Genomic DNA, 6,000 nt, shown 5'->3' on the forward strand with positions numbered 1-6,000 from the left:
TCACTATTAAAGCTATGGAAGCAGTAGCAGACAAGCACCATCTGGGGCACAAGGAACGAAAATAAGGCAGGTTACCCAGGTGGAAATTTTAATAAGTTAAACTGTTTCCAGCAGGTTTATGGAACATTTTACAGTTGGTTTCAATTGGAACCAAATGGAATTATTTGGGCGAACCTATAACTTAGTCTGTATACTTTCCGAAATGTGATGCCTTCTGGTCAACTACCACTTTAACAGCGAAAGTCATCAACAAGCTGCCACGATAAAATGGCAGAAAATAGGAAAAAGGTTGCTTCGATATTTTCTGCTGACGTGGTTGGTATTCTGTACACAGCCGGCGTAGGTGCAGTGTTCACCACAGCACACTGACGAGGTCATCTAATGTTGCCACGTGTGTGTTCTACTCAAAACCGAAATGGATTCGAAAGCAAACAGACTCGGTAAGCAAAACCACAGCGTACTTCAGGGCCCTTTTCGGTAAAATAGGACATTTTAAGGCACCGACGCCGGAAATAGGCATTTATAGGCACTGACACCCAAAATAGGCATTTATAGGCACAATAAAAAGAGTATTAAACATATTGTCAACACCTAATTCGTGCTCATATGCAAAAATGGTGCGCCTACGAAGCGTTGAAAAAAATAGGCATTTGCCTAAAATCCGGTCTCTACTTATCACCATCAGCACCTAAGCAGCTAAGTGCGTCACTGCAGGACAAAGGTATCTGCCATATCTCCATTTAACCCTGCCCTGTGCCAGCTGCAGCCATCTTGCCCCTGCACTTTTATCTTGTCTATTGCGGGCGTGAGTCAGTCGCACCTCAGTAGGGACGTTTTGAATAGGGTGGCGCTATCGGTAAGGGCTTCGGGGAATGGGGGGGGGGGGGGGGGGGGGGGGAGCAGTGCGCAGGAGAAAAACGATAACCGGAGGGAGGGGCGCTATTAACCTTGCGCACTGAACCCCTTTTTCACCACAATAACACTAGGATAGCGCTTATCATAACAACACGATAAGCTAGGAATTTTTAAAAAAAGATATCTGAGATGTTCGCGCGCGCAAAACCTGGGTCATTTGGAATCAGCTCGCTTTGAATTCCGAGCCCAGAGATAACGTTTAACCTGAGAAATACGTTAATCACCAACGGAAATTGGGGGCACGCTTACGCATCGGGATACCCGTCTAGCAGCCGTCCTCATTTCCCTCCTGGGGTCTGACCAGGATATAAAAGAGGACATCAGTGGAAGTCCTGGCGTCTAACGACGACGAGCTGTGCAGCGCTGCAGTCTGCATCCATCGGTCTCAACCTCCGACTCCTTCAAGAGGCACCGTTCGTCCAGGGGAATCGTAGACACCCGAGACGGTAAGTCATCGAACAACCTTCCTGAAAACTTTCAAACGCGAAACACATAGACTACATTTCAGCGTACAGCCTTTCTTTGTCATAAATATAGCCCGAAAGAGGATTTGCTTCCTAGTCGTGTAGCGGGGCTCTCAACGCCTTTGGGAGGGTATATTTATAGGGGTTGGCCTTTTCGGTTTTTTATTTTTCGAAAATTAGGGGAGCTTTTTTCGGCGTTTGTTTAAAAATGCAAGTTCCGTTTCTTTTCGACGAATATTTTTTTGGACAAATTAATTACTGATTTTTTCGATGATTTAATGCGGCAATTCTCGTTGGTCAAAAGTCACTTAGAGTCTATGTCTGCACTTTTCGGAGTGAAAAGTTCGTTTGCCAGTAATTAACATATTTTACCACTAATTTTGTGCCGCCGCGGTGGCTCAGTGGTTGTGGCGCTCGGCTGCTGACCCGAAAGACGCGGGTTCGATCCCGGCCGCCGCGGTCGAATTTCGATGGAGGCGAAATTCCCGAGGCCCGTGTACTGTGCGATGTCAGTGCATGTTAAAGAACCCCAGGTGGTTGAAATTTCCGGAGCCCTTCCCTACGGTGTCCCTCATAGCCGGATATTCGCTTTGAGACTGGGCAAAAGTCGAGATACAATTGCACGTGAAGTGATGGAAGCGTATTTCATAAAGAAAAGAGGACAAGCATGTATCAGTGATTCTTCGGTTGCACTGTACAATAGTGAGGTAGCCTTTCTGGATAAGACGATGTAAGTTCAGACCTTGGTATGCTTCTGATTGCCACATTATGTATAATCTCGATGCGCATGCTCAAAGTGCATTCTATTTTTCTTCCTTTAAATATGTGCCTTGTATTTTGAATAAAATCAGTTGTAAGTTTGCGCTCGTCCCGTAACCTGTCTTGTGTGTGTGTGTTTCGCGCAACTGCCATGTCTGAAGGACGTTAAACCACATAAACCAAACCGTAAATAAACTATTTTGCACTTGGAGGTGTTGTTGCAGAAGGAATTGTTTCCTTTTCGTGGTTTTATGGTTTTTAACGTATCAAACCTACTGAGTCTATGAAAGACGCCGTAGTGGAGGGCTCCGGATAATTTCGACCACCTGAGGTTCTTTAACGCGCACTGACCTCGCACAGTACATGGGCCTCTAGCATTTGGCCTCCATCGAAGTGCAACTGGCGCGGCCGGGACCGAACCCGCGTCGTTCGGGTCAGCAGCCGAGTACCATGCATAACCACCGATCCACCGCGGCGGCTGTAATTGCTTTCATTAATAACATTTTAATGAGGCGGCCAGCAGGTAAGAACGCAAGTGGAAGTTTGCTTCAAAAAACTAGCTTGGCAAGTTTCCTTTGGGTTGTCGCGCTGGGTTGAGCGAGAGGGCGGGGCATCACTTGGTCTGAGTGTTGATGGCAGAGATGGCTCAGTCGTCGCGGTAGCCCGAACATAATAGTTTTCATGACGACCACGTACGGTTTTGTGTCATTATCCTACATGCAGTTACTAAACCTACTTAGCCGACTAACTGTTCTAAGCGGGTGATGATAAAGTGAACGAACAGTGCTCAGATAGCAAATATAACAGGGGAAGGCGGGCTAGTTGGTGTTTCGTACTTCAGCCTGTATTGTAACCGCGCGAACGACAAGCGACGAAGGAGTCTGTTTCTTCGTCCCTAGTCGTTCGCGCGGTTACAATATGCATTGAAGTACGTACTTAGACAGCAGACAACGAGTTAGTGGTGCTTCCCGGTCTTCAGGGGTGCGTAAACAAGCGGAAAAATCCTTTAAATTGCACAACTGCGCGGCTTTCCCCCACAATACTACTGTCTATCATGGCCCAGGCTTCCCTACTTAGTTAATCAATTTTTACATAGTGTAACTCGCACTGAGGAGCCAGCTAGCTATGCCTTGCACGCCAAGAATACTCACCTTTTTCGTTAAAACCGAATTTCGAAAACTAAGTTCCTCTTACTTCTATGCATTTTTTTTCTATTTAAACTAAAAAGTACAATCTTTGTAGTATATATCATCTCTGAGCATGCGAAACGAACCACGGAGGAGGACTCACGAGTAAATCTACAGGGCTCTATTTTATATTTTTGACAAAGGCTGAACGTATCTATTGCCTCAGCGGAGCAAGGAAAAGCGTGGCGTATACGCAGACACTACGAGAGCAGGAGTGCTTCATTTCATTACGTTATTTGTGCGCTAGTTGTCATTACACATATGTTGAAGGTCTTCACGCTGAAGGTGTTCAGTTTGTGTCTTGATATTTATATTTCTCTTATACGAGCAAATAACGATTACTCCGCAGTTCCCGATTACGGAGTTCGGGAAAAGATCAGAAAAGCGGTTGTCGCCTGTCACAGTTGCATTAAAAAAGTTATTACACTTCGTTATTGCCCATTTCGAGACAACTGCAAACTGTTACGGCATAGTAACATAGTAACTGCTTCATAGTAACTGCTTCAAAAAGTGAACGAGATTCCCTCGCATGTGTGCTGCTTTGAGTCAGACCTCCTCGTATCAGACATCCGGCCTTCCTGTCGTTTAAATGAGTGTAAATATCTTGATGGTATTCATACTGCAGAGCTGAAACGCAGCCGTTTTCTCTGGCTCAGCAACTTTATTTTCTTATAACCAGCAAAAGCGTTAAAAAGCAGTTTCCTCCTGTTAAGTGTAACGTGTATAGGCTGGTTCACATTCCAGCGACTGAGCGATTGAGCGGCGCGTCGCAGCGAATATTCCCAACTTGTTGAAACCTCGCCGCTCATCGCAGCGATGACTCAGGTTTTTCCGCAGCGGAGGCAGGATTCGCTAGCATTTTCGCTTCCAAGGAAAACGCGCTCAAATTTGTGTTAACTAAAACACATTTCAAGATTATTTTGGGCATACTTCTTCTAGGTAAGCGCGTAGCCACGAATTCTGTCCACAGCTGTCGTTACCCGTGTACTCTGTATAGTGGAGGCGCACTTTTGCCTCCTTGAAAGATCAGTGCCCCCGCTTTGCGTACTTCATTACAGATTTTGAAATGACGCCAAACCTTACAAGTACACAACAGAAGAAGCGTAGTAAGAAAGGAAAATTTTATATGTTCCTGCATAAATTCGCCATTACCAGGCAAAATCTGCAGTGTAGCGGTTAGAACCCGACCACAGCGGCCGCATTTCGATGCAGGCGAAACGCAAAAGGCGCCCGTGAGCTGTGCGATGTCAGTGGTCAGAATTATCCCGGAGCCCTCCACTACGGCACCTCTTTTTTTTCTTTCTTATTGCACTCCCATATCCCTCGTTTCCCTAATGACGCGGTTGAGCTGTCCACCGAGCAGCGAGACAATTATGGCGCCATTTTCTTTCCTCAAAAACCACTAATCTGTAATTCTTTATGTTAATGAGGTCACAAAAAAATATTGAATCGCTTCATTACGTCATCTTATTAGTAGAATGCGACATCGCTAGAACCGCTGCTGTAGAGGTACTTGGGAGCGAGTCTGCGCTCCCCCTCGTCTGTAGAGCAGCTTACAGTAGGTTGTTGATCCGTGCCCATTGGAACTGTTTGAAGCATGTCTAAACTGAACGAAGAGTAGCCGCACACTGACGCGGGGGCCGCGGAGGACATGTTCCAACCTGCTTGTTTCGTCCTCTTCCGATTGAGTACTAGCGCTTTTTTTTATTTTTAAATGTTCGCGCAGTTGGTCGCGTAAATTTGTGATGTCACCGCTCTCGGGCCCATTCAGTGACTTTTGTGACTAACGTAGGACGCGAAACCGCATGATGTGAAGTATAATCTGTCCCATTACAGATTGCCGGGGCACCTAATTCCATTATCTGTTAACAAATCGATAGTATCAGAAGCTGCTAATGCCGTCAACGGAAGTCACGTCACTTCTGGACTGACGACGTCCCTACCTGTAAGGCAAATGGGAATACTATAGGGTCTAGTGACGTCATCTCCTTGTACCCAATGTGAATGCGCCGGTCTGGGGCATCACTTCCCTACAGCCAAGGGGCGAATTTTATGACCGACGACGAATTTCGGCCCTGTGGTGCTTCTAAAGCTACCGCAATAAAAACGAAAATAAGGTAAAGCATTGCGTTTCAGGAAGTTTAATACCAACACAAACGTTTCCTTGCTGCAGGCTATGGCTCCAAAGGACTTGGGTCTGTGGATGCACGCGAAATTCGTGAAACAGCTGTGCCTGAAGCTCCGCGGCCCGGTGCTGTTCAGCTCGGCGAACGAAGCATACGCCCGGCAGCAAGAGACCAAGACGATACTGCGGAGCAGCGGAGCCGACATCAGCGCGCCATGCGCTCGAGGCAGCCGTCACGCCTGTGAGCTGCCTCGCCAGCTCAAACAATGGAACCGTGTCCTGGCCGCGATCAACGTTCAGCTGAGGGAACGGGACGCCCCTGGCGAGCTGGAGGTCCTCTGTTGTCCCGTGCCCGGTGACATGCGGGAGCGCGCATGCCGCCTCCAGCGCGCCATCCTTCTCTTGCACTGGCTACTCATCTCACACTCCTGCGTGACCGCCATTCGAGTGGACGAATGGGGCGTGTTCCAGCGTCCAGATTACTTTGACCTTCTCTGCGACGGCCTGCGCGAGTCCCGTCGCCTGAAGAGTCTCAAGTTGTGCGTAGAAC

Source organism: Amblyomma mixtum, chromosome 2 (genome assembly GCF_055824585.1).
Source record: "Amblyomma mixtum isolate Tamu chromosome 2, ASM5582458v1, whole genome shotgun sequence".
Classification (NCBI taxonomy): Eukaryota; Metazoa; Arthropoda; class Arachnida; order Ixodida; family Ixodidae; genus Amblyomma; species Amblyomma mixtum.